Here is a 14,457-nt window from a genome sequence, read left to right as displayed (position 1 = left end):
TACTAACCAAGCCCACACTTGCTTACCTTCAGCCATTCAACAGGAGCAGAGTGCATGGTGATATGGCTGCTGGCAAATATTATTATATTTACAGAAAAAGCAATTAAGTAATCAAACTTACATGTTTCAGGCAAACACACGTCATGTCCTTAAATTAAGCTCTTGAATTAGCACATCTGAGCCCTGTTTTGGCCGTGATGGTTGAGCCTGCCTGTTTAGGGGATCAAGCAAGGATTATCCAGCCTCGATCCAACCTAGGGATGTGACAAATCTATTTTTTCTTTACACAAGAAATCATCCAAATTCTTAACATATTAATTCATTGTTTTATTTCAATTTTAACACAAGCTAGATGGTTGTGTTGCACATAACCACTCCCAGCTAGTGTGTCAGTGAACATTAAGAGAAAAACAGCGAATATTTAATTGTCCTGAAAATAAAATAAATAAAATGTAATGAAATAAAAGTGACATAAAATAATTAATAGATATCTATTTATTTAATTGCTTATTTATTTAATTATCAATTAATTTCATTGCTTTTTTGTTACATCATTCTTTTATTGATTTCATTGCTTATTTCATTGTCAGTTTATTTAATTTTGTCACATTTGTTCTTCCATATATAACTGTGTTATATGTCTTCTAAAATGGCATACAACCTAGAATCTACAATATGCAACAATATATATTCTCATTTTCCTTGTTTAACAAACACTCAGCGTGAGCAAGCACTCCTGTGCGCAATGGAACTTCTCACACTTCCCAATTCAATTCCCAATCATGTGTACCCTGCAAGTAAGTCGCGGTAGTGAGTGGCAGGTTCACGGGACGTCTTGATCGCCATGGAGATGTGCAGGCCCTGAACACACACAAGCTCTCTCTTTCCCTCCCACCCTGCTTGTGAAGTCAAAGTCGGCACCATGGTGACGGCTCACACTGTTTACAATGCGCAGTTTCGCTTCATCAGAAGCCGTCGATGGGCTCCATTTGCATACACCTTTCGCCGACGTGTTTGGTCTTCGCACACTCTGAATTATAGAAAAAGCAAAAATGAGTATTTTCAATGGAAGGAGATGCTTATGAATGCACGGGCCTACTTCCCTGTTTCACAAACGAGCAACCTCGCTTTTGCACAAGGATAAACTGCTGAGAAAGAAAAAAAAGGAAAACATCACACGAGTCTAGTGACGAGCTGAAGTCTGGCAGGTGGGACAAAAATCTGAGAGGTAACTTCCACTAACTAATTTAAGTTGTACCCTATCTTTTTGTGAATTTATGTTGCTTGGATGGTACTCTGTTGCTTTTCAGAAAGCATACCTCCTGTTTTGCTGTGTCCACCAATCACACATTCATTGTGCCACAGCCCTTGTTTAACTCTTTTTTAAGGAGGAAAACCAGTAGCTATTTTTCAGATCATTGTTTAAAATACATAACTACTATTTAGGGGGTGGCTTGTGGTAGTACCATGGAGTGTGGTAATATTATAAATATCCTCATAGTTGTTGTTCAGCCGGGATGTTCCTTGATGGGAAGTGGTTCACCTTTTCTTTTCATTACTCTCTCTCCCTCAAAAAGAATGAATTGGAATGGCAGCGACCGACAGGACAGCACTTGAACACGGATGTAGCCCATTAGAGCTGCAATATAGTCAATGTTAGCTTGCTTCTCAAACTCAAATGCAGAATCACTCTAATTCATTGTTCATAATTCTTTTCTCTATTGGACTCATTGGCTCCCCATCGTGCTGGCAGTAGTAGGGTGCCCCTCAGGGACCTGCTTTCCCTATGTTGCTAGCTGTGTTATGTTTCCAGAGGCTGTAGCCTATGTATGAACAGATTTATTTATTGTTTATTCCCAGTTCAAAATCATAGAACATACTAGTTCCAACCAAAAATAATATTAAGCATTATTGTTGGAAGAATAATTTGGTAATATAAACAAGTATATTCCTCTGGGTGCATAACGTCACTATAAAACCTTAGTTGGTCTAGGTACGTCTCCTTGCTTTAGGCAGAAAATGCCCAATAGTAGTCATTGCAAAGCCACCGTGGGCATCAACAACATCTCAAAATATCTAAGTAGTCTTCACCACGCACAACGATGAAAAAAAGAACATTCTCATTGAGATGGGCTACAACAGTGCTTGCCTCATAGCCTGTAATGACAGCAGCTGCAAGCTAGATAGCAAGTAACATATTTCAGTGACTCCTTGTTAAGACCAGAAGTTGTGTGCATGCTTTTTACTGATGTAGAATTGTGAGTTAATCCTTTGACTGCATCCATCCTTATTTGTGTTGCCTAGTTCGATGGCTGCCTAACTGGTTAACAAGTCATTATCCAAGGTTAAGCTGTATGAAAGGAACATCTCTGTTGACAGAACATATGCATCTCCACACACCAAACACTGTACCCTTGGTAACCTTAAAAAATGACAGGAGGGTTAGTACTTTTTTCCGATTTTTCAGCAGTCATATCCTGCCTTCCTTTCTGTTTCGGTGGGGGGTTGGGTTCTTTGCAATCAGCTTCCACGTATTATATGCATATATTTTTAAATCATTTTAGGATTATCCCATCCAACTGGCCTTGGCTAAATCTCTGATTCTGATGGTTACAGGGAGGTTTCATACCACTGGGGAAGGGTTAGCATGTGCAAAAGAGGCACATTTGGGATGTATGGCCCAAATTTATGGTTAGACATGGAGAACATCAAGACAATGCAAGGTTTCTGAGTGGAGGGCTCTTTCATGTGTTTCTTGGTTGATGGGGGATGGTAGGTTAGCTGGAGCTGTACCCTGTTATTGTCAATTCTCTCCATGTTCCAATCTGTGGTCAGTGAAAAGAAATGAGGAGGGCTGATACATGGGTGTATACCAGTTGAGCACCAGGTGAAGAAGCCGTGTTCTCAACTGACGTAGGCCTGCCAGTAGTGGGCTGCAGTAGTCACCTATTTTATACATTATAGCAAACAGAAAAAAAACCTGCAATTCCACCTACACGTAGGCCTACTGTATGATGGTTTTTTAAATCTTAAAATAAGGGATTTTACCTGCTGGTGCTGAGCCGTTTTTCACTGCGAACAATAAACAATATTTAATCCACCATACTTCATATGGATGAGGTACCCAAAGTATTGTGGCTTGATTAAAGCTAACTTCTCTGTGTATTCAGCATTCTTGTGAGCTCGTTCATATATTCTCTGTAGCTACCAGTTTAGATAAATATGAATGCAGAGTACTAAATGCTAATGCTTGCCTAATTCTAGCTATAGCTAGCTAGCGATATTGTATTAGCTTGCATCTTCCAGGAGATAAAACAGTGCCATCTCTTTTGACTAACTGTTTAATGTTGAATTGTGTAAAAATGTTAATTTACCAGCTTGGTAAATGTAAAAAGAAGTTACTTATCAATTGCCATGTCAATTGCCACATAGCTGCAGCTCAAACCTGTAGCTCCTACAGGCCACACATAATACAGTAGTTGGAATATCTGTAGTAATAAGCATAGCTTTGTTTTTTTTCACATTGCTTTTTGTTCTGTAATAGCTCTGTGGATTCAGCAGCTCTTGAGTGGCAATTTGTGATTATTCCTTTTTTACTTAAAGAGTAATTCCCTGTACTCTGTTTTTCTCAAGAAAGTACACTGTGATGACTACAAAGAGATGAGGATTAAAGACAAAGAAGCAAAATATCTGGCAGCAGAAGAAGCACTACAAAGTGAGCCTTAAGATTCTTCCCCATGTAATGAGATGTAAGACTAATAAGATAATAATAAAGAAATTACACATTCAGATTGGTTGGTGGAGTATAATTATGCTCCATCTATGCGACAGGGGAATGTCTGGTGGTGTGTATCTGCCTCTGGGCTGATAGACTTGAGGGCAGCACAGTGGTGCAGTGGATAGCCCTGTCACCTCTCAGGAAGAAAGGTCCTGGGTTCAAATCCTGGGGCCTTTCGGTGTGGAATTTGCATGTTCTCATCCTGCATGGTTTTCCTCCAGGTGCTCCACTTTCCTCCCACAGTCCAAAGACATGCAGGCGGGCATTCATAGGACCTTGCTGCAAAAGAACATGCATGCGCAGTCAACCTACCTTGTATACATAAAGGTTAATACATAAATAAATAATGTAAAATTTGAAGGAAATAGACAATGGTTTATGGACTAACAGGGCAAGAGGTGAGGATATTTATCTGGACCAAGAATCCGGGTTAACAGTTTTGGGGTTCTAGTAGAAATGTATTGTTTGCATACCTGGTATTTGTAGTAGTATAATATTATAAATAAATGTTCTAGAACATCATCTTTTGCTCAAATTTAATTTCTGCTTAAGTTTTGACCCAAAACCTTCATCTGAGGGGTTAAAATCTTACATTTTACAAGAAGAGACATTTGGTCCTGCTCTGGCTACTATACAGCAATGTTGGTCAGTCTGCGTTGCCTTGCTCTTAGACAAGAAGGGGTGGAAAAAAAATGTTTTTCTGAATCAGGAGAGGGAGTCATGGGAAATTGAGCTTGAGGGTGGCTCTCTTGTGGACCCCAAGCTGTGCTACAAGTTAGGAAAATGAATTCCTTGCAAGCAATGCCACGAAATGATGGCCTACCACTGTGCCTGGGCCACGATACAGAGGAAGGACGCCGAGCCGTTTTTAGATCTGCCATTAGCTATAATTTAAAAATTGAAATCAATGCAGCCTGGACTGCTAGTTGATGATAATGAAAGCATGGCAGGCTGCTGGTATGGCTGTGGGCAAGACATGTCCCCATCCTCACAGCTACAAAGCCTCCTCCAGTCCCCTAGTGCTTTTATTAGTCTACCCCTCTGCCCGTCTCATGAAGGAGAAATAAAATTATTTTGGTTCAATTCAAAATTGAATTTTCTATGTTTTTATTTGTCTGAACAGCCTGTATATCATAATTGCGTGGAGCCCGTGAAGGGAGGGCAATGTCTCATCTGATCTCCTGTGACCAGTAAACTGAGCCACTTAAGGATGGATGATGCTGTGGCCAATGCAGTTCACTGAATCATTATCCCTTGATTGCTCTGTCATTAGGTGGTCCTCTGAATTGAGATATTTACTTATTTTGCATGACTTGGCTCAGTTACTCTTTGCTCATGCATTGCAGAGAAGAAACGAATGGAATCAGTTAAAATGGCGTTCCGTATCTACCCTGTCCATGTCAGACAGTGTTGTCAGGCCATATTTACCAGCAGGGAAAAAGCCTGATAAGGATATGGAAGTCCATCTATTCTTGTTTCTGCTGCCCTACATATATAAAGCGTGTTGATGCATTGAACGCTTTCATTTCCAGGCTTTGCCAGTTTGTTTCTGATACACGTGATTTGTGACGGCGTGAGCATTATTGTTTTAATGTGTGGCAGAATTGAGCCTATGGACTAACATTGATTCATTGCTTTGTGTCGGGTATCTTGTGGTGTCTTAAAGTATCCCCAGAGTGTTGAACAGATTGGATGCTGAAATTATTTACATGTAGAGGATCCTTTAACACTTAATGTAGCGCTACCAATGATTAATATTTACTGTGTCTTTGCGCAGTGTGGCCCCTGAGTTTGCAACCAGTAATGCCTGGTGGGTGTGACCAGGGCAGGTGGGGTTGAACTCGGCTGGACAGCGCTGTTAGTTATTGGTGGTAAGTGTCTGGCAGCCTCCATGCTTGCTTGTGGGAGAGCAGTTACGAGTGAATCACTGAACTGGAAGTGGGCTCAGTGGTCTGTCAGCTGTTCGGAGTCTGTCGCACTGACCCAGGTTAACACATGTGGTGCTTTAGTGGAGGGTGTGATCAGTGCACAGGCATTCTAAATGAAAGGAAGAGTTTAATGGGAGCACTTTTCTTTTTCAGAATGATCCCTCTTTGGGGTTTCTGGAATGTGGTGTGATTCTGGGAAAAGTAAAAAAATTCAGTGATAGTAAAAAATGAAACAGCAACATGCACTATTTTTTGAACAGGACATGGTTTCTGTTATATTGTGTCTTTGGCATATAGGAGTAAGGAACTTGACAAAATTCTTTTTTTAATATGAAGTAAAGAACTGGCTCCACAACAGAAACTATAGACATTTTGGGTCGGACCTGCAGTGGTTATGTATTTTGACCTCATTTCACATTAAACTTGTACAGATTTTGATCAATCAAAGCCAATCTTCAAGTTGATAAAAAAGATTGTTTTATTTTTTCAATTTTTTGTTATCTAATTACTTTTTTTTGCTTATTGTTAATGTAATGTTCAAACTATAAAACATTTAATGCTATAAGATGCTCATGTCTGCACGTGTCCTGAATCCCATATTGGTTTTTCTTAGGAACATTTGTAAGACCAAAAGTAAAAATAATTTAGAAAAGTTTTTCGAATGGGGCCCACTGTTTCTAATACTTGATTGGTATGTGCAGTCCACATAACAAGTTGAACAAAAGCCAGGAAGTTACCATAACATTGTATGAAAATGTGTATACAATGTTTGTGTTTTGAGAGCCAACAAACAATGACAGGTTATTGCTATCCGGTCTGATATCGAAGTTGTTCTGGGTGAACTTAAAAATCACATTTTTGTGCTATAATTTAAAATAGGTTGTTATTGTTAACAATGCAATTAATTCTCTGATGAATAATGTATTCTGCAGGAAAGGATTATAGGACAATTGTAATTCAATGTTGAATTTTTACATTTATCATTTTATTTTACATATTCATGTATTCATTTTGTCAATAAAAATAGGTGGCATACTGAAAGCAAAGCCACTAAGCATGCTCTGCACTGCATGTGGTATTCCAGTGAGATTGTCAATGCAATGCCAAGCTCCATATAGCCATTATGTGGACATTTTTGGGAAGGTTCTTGTCATCTGTTGCAGACATTCAGTGTTGATTGTGGATGTGGATGAAAGGCAAAAAAAAAAGAAACCCCAAAGAAACTAAATTAATTTTTTCTTTGAGGTTGTTTCAGCAGCATTGCAATTGAACTCTGTGTTCAACCCTGAGATAGATTCTTTTTTTTGTGTTTGCATCTTTAGTTGTTCCTTTGGAAGCTTCAGAAATATTTGAAAGGCCTACTGCTCATATGTTGCATTTTGGTATTTAGCAGGCACTCTTGTCCAGAAACACTTGCACAGATTACGTTTTTATTTACAATATAGTTTTACAGCTTTCCCAGTCTTCCTTGCTCAATTTTCATTTAACATAATAACAATAGCCATTATAGGTATGCATCCATGTCATTGCTAATATACTGTATGCAGATTACATTAAAATGAATTTAAAAAATAATTTAAAATATCAAATAGACCTGGGTTGGTATTAAAAATACTTGCCAATATTACAGAGAGGAAACATTTCTTCCATTAGTTGAATGGCTACTGAAATGAAAATAAAAGGTAGCGACCTTTCAAATTCAACTGCAATGCCAAGCTGGAAGTCATGCATGTACAGTAAAACTGTTCAGAATCACCATCCGTGCGTATACGTGTACATTTTGAAAAGCCCGTGCAAGTTTTGTGGCATGTGCTTCATTACAGGTTTTTGCTCAACAACCGCAGCAATAGTGCTAATGTTGTTGTAAAGTATTTTCAAACCCTGCGGCAGTCATGGTATCTTTTTTTTTCCATTTACAAGGCAGTTGCATCCTGTCAGCGCTTGTTTCATTAGTTACATTAATGTGCGCTTGCACAACACCACGCGAGAATGCGAGAAAACAGTCGCTGCGGTATGTGGCCTCGAACTATTCGCGAGCCCGCATTGCAGCACGGCGTTTGCACAAAAACACATTTGCTTGCTGCATTGTTTGGATTGTGCGCCGTGAATAGCAGGGGCTTGAATGACATTTGAGGCGGAGGTATTGAGAGCAGGGTCCAGTGCACGCTGTTTGCGCTGCAGTCCCTGTGCGGATCTGAGGGAGCATACGCCACCCGGTCTATTGGTCTTTGCATCTCCGCTCCGGAGCGAGGGGAACGGGATAGAGCAAGGGACGAGTGCAATAATAGACGTGCTTTGTTCCAGCCCAGCTGTCACCAGGGGGACACGTAAAGCCTTGCTCCCTTCTTTCCTCGTCACCCCTGTCCCACACACAGACCCCCGCTGAGACACACACAGGCCCCTCTCCACTTTCCTAAACCTCCCGGTACAGAGGAACATCACACCTGCTGCTGCAATCACAGGCCCCAAGATTCTTCATCAACTGAGGCCATTCCCTATTTCCAAACCTTCATCTTCAAATCGTCTTTACTTCTAGTCCACAGTACATTCTAATAAGTAATCCAGCTGAGGAGCACTGAAGAGACAAACCCTTGGCATCTGTAGTAAATGACTCAAGTGTTCTAGAAGGGATGTTGTTCCAAAGTGGCAGCAGATTTCTTTCTCTTTTCTTCCTTTGAAGAATATTAAGTATGAAATTGGAAGGAAATTGGAGAGGTACTTCAAGGTGTGCTTTCAGTATAGCTATATGGTTTTGTCTGGTTAAAAGAATTTTGGATGAACTCAATCCTTACGACAAGGTGAAAGTAGGATGCGGACTTTAGCATTGCTTAGAATGTTGTGCGTTTTGAGAGTGTCCATCATGCAGACGTTTACCTAAGAATACCACAAGAGACACGTTATACTCTAATGAGGGTTCAGCTCAGTCCGGACACACAGCTTTGGCTTTGGGGAATCCTGTCCTTGGTGGAGCCTTTTAATTATGCAGCGTGTTCCCTGCAAGGACCCTCTGTATCGCGAGTTATGCAATCGTATCGCAGGTCAGCCTTTCACACGCTGAAAAACCCATTTGCTGCTCTCTTTCCTCATTGTTTTTTTACCCCCCGAAAAGCGGATTTCTCCCTCTCCCTCTCCCGGCCCTGACGGTGGCCATTATGCGTGCTGTCTGTCAGCGGCGGGGCGAACAATGCGGAGCGGCTGCCGCTAATTGTGGGTGTTGTGTCAGCGCCCGTGTTCAACCAGCCCTCGCTCCTGCCCTGGGAGGGTCTGGCCTCTTCTCCCTCACTGCTCTTTCTCCCTCTCTCTCCCCCTCTCTCTCTCTCTCTTGCTCTCCCTCCGTCATCTTCTCTAGCTCTGTCTTCTGTTCCATCTGGACTTCTGCTTGGGGGCTGAAATAGAGGGGGGGGGGTGGAATCACTGTGGTAAAATGATAGAGAAAAGGAGGGAGGGAGCGCACCTGTGAACCTGTATTAGGCGGTACCTCTGTGGTCATCTCCGCTCTCCACCACCTGCTCTGCACCGCGGGCTCTCCCCACATCTGTACATGAGTGAAACAGGAGAAGGTCCCTCTCTCCCTCCCACCCCGTGCGCCACAGCGTTCGACTCCAAATGGCTCGTCTCTCAAGGTTTTTCTCCTCTACGCGCAACCCCCCCCCCCCTCCCCCCGCCCCTTCTTCTTTTGGTCTTCTTCTCCCTAATAGCCCCAGCCACTTGTGAGAGAGATGGAGAGAGAGAGAGATGTAGAGACGAAAGAGGGAGAATGCTTTGCCTGTGCGCTTTTTTTCTTTTAAAAAAGCAAAATTGTATGCAGCTCGCTTGAAGGAAGTTGCCTGCATTGTTCACCAGATGTCCCTAGCCATAACTGAGGGGAAAGCGCGGCTATTGATTTTTCACTCTCTTTCTTCTCTCAGAGGCTTGCGGCGTGGGACGCAAACACGGCGCATCCCCCCAAAGTTATGGGGCTGTAAGCGTTGGTCACTTCAGCTTGGGGCGCGCATGATTTCAGCTGGTCTCGTAATTTTGGACGCAGTGCTTCTTCTTTGTGATCGCCCTCGTCTTTCCCCGTGAAGGGAACCTTGCTCTTTGCTGTCCGCTCAGACAGGGCAATATGGGCGAAGCCTCAAGGGTGCACAGATTACAGTGGCAAAAAAGGCACACCTGGTGTCTGCACAGCATTCTGAGAGCCCTCTCTGTTCTGAGTTCCCTCTCTTACGTTGACTGAGGTTGTTGATCTCAGGGTTTTTTTTTCTGGTTTGGGCATTTCACCAATTCCTTGTAATATATCAATTCCCATTTTCTAATTGATATACAGTGCCTGCACAATTGTGGGATATATATATATATATATATATATATATATATATATATATATATAATCTTGTGTTTTGCATTATTGTTTGGTATTCATATCAAGACAATTTTTATATCTATCCAATGAAGAGGGCTTTATTTTGTGGGACCAGATTTTGGTATTAAAGGACATAAATGGAGAAATTGCATTTGACTTTTGAGTTTCAAGTATTTTCCAGGAATGCTCTGAAATATATCTTGCAATCAAATTGCACTGATATGATGGAAGTTATTTGTAGTGGTACTGATTAATAACTCATAACTAATAGTATGAATGTGGCAAGGATTTTTTGTATAGCACATAGAAAAATATTTCACACACACACATACATGCACATGCACGTGTGTGTGTGTGTGTGTGTGTGTAATTGGCATGTTGTATGAGACACTCCCCCACTCTGGAGATTTCTTCATTCACTATTTTAACTTCCTAATGTCAGTAAATTATTCTTCAGTAGCAATTTTAACTTTACTGTCTATCAGTGTGTCGCTATAATTTTGCAGCTCAAACCACCTATGAGTTGCAGATCAACATCTGTCATGTAATTATTGGTTTGTCATCTTAGCCTGCTTGATTTGATAATTCCTAGCTTGCACAGGTGAAATGTGGGAGTGTGCTGTCTGTTCACTGTCTATCTTTGAATGATAAATTTATTTGGTAGGTGGATAAATGGAGTTGTAAGGCCAGCATTTTGCATGTCATGTACTCCTGTTTAGCTTTTGTTTATATTTCCTTGACAATAACCGCCAACCTTTTTTTCTCAGCAGGATTGGGAGGCCATATGAATTGCAGATTTAAGTGCGTTACAACATTAGAAATATTTCATTAATAGAAATATTTATTGTTGTGCAAACACAACTGAGGCACACCATTCTATTAATAACTTGGATATGGTCACTTTATTTGGTGACAACACATTTAAGCCCTCCATCCTCAAACAACTGTCCTTCCTGCTTTAAATTCCAATTATAAACATTAATCACACATGTCTTTCATGGGAGATAATAATTTAAGAATGTGGTGTTCTTATACATGCATATTCCATTGCTAATGTTAGAATGCGGTGTCAAGAACAATATGTCAATACTGCATAAATGAGACCATAATGCACATAATTCAAATGTCTGTTTCAATAAATTTTCTATTTTAATACTAAAGTATGTCCTCTGTATATGAAGTCTTCATATGAAAGTGGAAAAGTATAGTATTCCTTTTTGTGTTCCAAATATAAACAAATTAACATCTTGTCTTCCTAAAATTCTGTGGAATGTTCATATACATGTGAAGTTTATGCAAAAATGAGAAAAGAGCAAACATGACTGTGTACACCACCCTGGGGTCATTTCTTACTCTCTGCTCTCAGGTCAGTGCTATGGATGGTACCTCTCTTTGCTAAACAGATCTCCCCCTCCCTCTCTTTGTCTGTCCACACTGAGGCCAGCTGCTGCTAGCATCCCTTTGTCATTTTTTATCCTGGACTGACTGGATCGCCTGCATGTATATATCTCTCATATTCCCCTTGCCGCGCCCCCGTTAATGATTTACTCTGAATCAGCATTCATGTGTCCGAACCCGTAATTTCGCTACAGCCAGTCCTCCGAGCCACGCAGCGCGCACGCTCAGGTCACTAGTGATGAATACCCGAGGACAAGCGGTCCCTTAGACCCAGGCCACACGGAAAGGGCCCGGCGCGTCTTATTGGAAGCCCTTTGTGAATAATTAATGGAAACGCCTGACTGGTGCAGGGATTCTGAGGCTAACAGGCCGCCTTGTTGATGACGTGAATATATACCACGCGCACGGCGCTGAAGCAGCTCTTCCTGACCGGCGCTAGGGCTCCCACCAGCCGTCATGTACGGGTGATCCAAAGCTCCATGTACATAATTAACACAGTAATCCAGCAGGTGAGCTTATCACTGCAAACCTCCATGTTCCATTTCAAAATTAATAGCTCTTCCTGTATCAAGAATTATGTATAATTTACATCCTATTTTTGACATGAGTGGAGAGGACTAAATTAAGATGAAATGATTTTTCCCTTTCCTGAGCATTTTATTAATTATTATGAGGACTGGTCAAATAATGAACCAATGGTGTATCTATTTTTACCTGATTGTGTGTGATAAATGTTTCAATTCTATATCCTGTCACATTTAAATCGAGTATAGGTCTGATAAATCTCTAGCACGTAGGGCCATCTTTGAAGAAGCTTAAAAGCCCTATACCATATTTCTTTAAAAAAAAAATCTAAATAAGCCTTTAACAAAGCACAACACTTATCTTAAAGAAGTTTATATATATATATACTGTCGCGAATTTAAACGTAACCTATCATATTCTTACAAAGAAAAATATTGTGTACGATGTGCACAAATGTTTCAGATAACTCGTTCTAAATATGGCAGTTTTAACTGGAACTTTATTTCTTTAAAATGTTGAATTTGCATCAGATTTTTTTTTTTTTTTTAAGTTACTTTTTTACTACAGCGTTTTTGTTTGGCTTTTTGGGTAACCTAAGTTTAAAATGTCTGTACGTTAAAGACTGGATACTAATAATTTTAGTTAAATTTCAATAGCCAGTAATGTAAACAGTTATTATAAGCAAGTCTTGTACACGGTATATAGGCCCATTAAGAAAGGCTGGTCTGTAAGCACCAGATTCTGACTAACTTTAGAATTTATATGAATGAAAATACAATACAACTACAACTCGTTGACACCGTTAGGATTCAACGTCTTTACTTATGTACTCAACAATAAATATTAAAATAAAGATATAGAATTGTTAATCATCGGTGTTTTCGTCTCATAGATCCACCGAAAGTGGTGCCTCGGGGTCGCCCGAGAAAATAGTGGAATTCCGACCCTTTTTCTTAACAGGGCCTCTCGGCAGCGGGCTATAGCCGTGTGAGTTCATAAAGAGGGTATCGGCACTTTGACAACAAGAGAGCCATTTTGCCAGGGCAACGGCGAATAAACTGAGTATGAAATTTAGTCTCTTTTATGAATGTAGTTTTGTGGTTTTATTTAATTTTGCCTCATTATTATTATTATTATTATTATTATTATTATTATTATTACACTCAAAGCTGTATCATTGGTATTCTGAGAAGAGATCACCCTGCCCGATGTTTCTGCGTAATACTATTACATTTCTGTTTTGCAAATGATAGGCCTATCCGTTGCTTTTTGCACCATTGTAATTGGGTCTGAGTTGTTTGCCATAGTTATGTAGTCGTGTGCTTTAATAACAAGCATGTTTTGTAGTGGGACAGCTTGATCTTTTAGGCTACTCCACGGTTAAATGCAATGAACGCAACTTATTTTAATGCAACTGTGTCGACCTTCGGTATGCACCTATTGTACGTCGTTTTGGAAAGCGTCTGCCAAATAAAAAATAATGTATGAATTCATCCATAGTCTACAGTTATTATTTCATTTTTTTTTCATTCGTTGTTGTTGTTACTATTACTAGCCTACTGCTGCTGCTGCTGCTGCTACTACTTCTACTACTACTAATAATAATAATAATAATAATAATAATAATAATAATAATAGTAATAATAATGTTCTCATTGTATGTCTGTTAAATTGCCGTTCGCGTGTGTGTGCACGGCTCAAGCTGTAGCTGTTCGTCCTCGCTGTAAAATGACCGCTGCTGAGGGGAATAGCAGCTTTGTCTCCGAAAGAAAGAATTTTTTTTTTCGCGGTGGCAGTTTTCCAAGCTGACTGCTTGCTAGTCGCACCGTCCAGAAAAGTAGGCTAGTCGCTGATTGAAACTGGAACTTAAGTAGTCAACAAACAAACACCGATCCGGAGGCTTCGTGATTTCTCCACATTAAAATTCAGAAAAACACTAAACTTTCTCGCTTCCACTACATCAGTGCGGTTAACAAACGCAACCAGCCAATCTGTCCCTCTCCCGTTATCGGAGTGAATGCCGTTTGCTTCCCGTGTGTTTTTAATTATGAATCTTATTTTATTTGTCACGCAAGCATTCGTATCTGTTTAGATTATACAGTGTCGTTATGAATACTGAGTGTGTAACCTATATGAAAAACCATATTGTAGCATGCACATGTTTTTGTATTATTTAAATGATATGTAATCATTTAATAAGTTGTATTTATGCGTTCATTATTGAGATTTATTTTTCATTGACTGAAATATTAGCCACTACTAGCCAATAAAAAGTTTGAAAAGATTTTATCCTGTGTTGACATTCCATGCTGGTTTTACATTTTGGTTATATTTTTTAAATGTCAATGTTTATGAGCCTGCTTTTTCTGTTAATCATATGGTTTAAATGGTCATATTAAAAACACTAATTTATGGTGCAATATCTATAATATGTAATTATCATTTAACTGCCATAACACATATGTAGGCTTAATATTAAAACC

At 40.0% G+C, this 14,457-nt stretch overlaps 1 long non-coding RNA gene across 1 annotated transcript; it reads left to right on the top strand.

Moving 5' to 3' along the window:
• Positions 1-929: 929 nt before the first annotated feature.
• Positions 930-6,940, top strand: LOC135252632 (uncharacterized). The gene is made up of 2 exons (XR_010329441.1): positions 930-1,228; positions 3,634-6,940. It is a non-coding gene; the product is annotated as an uncharacterized LOC135252632 (long non-coding RNA).
• Positions 6,941-14,457: the final 7,517 nt, after the last annotated feature.

This window comes from Anguilla rostrata, chromosome 4, assembly GCF_018555375.3.
Source record: "Anguilla rostrata isolate EN2019 chromosome 4, ASM1855537v3, whole genome shotgun sequence".
NCBI classification, from domain to species: Eukaryota; Metazoa; Chordata; class Actinopteri; order Anguilliformes; family Anguillidae; genus Anguilla; species Anguilla rostrata.
This window is presented reverse-complemented; position numbering and strand designations above follow the sequence as displayed.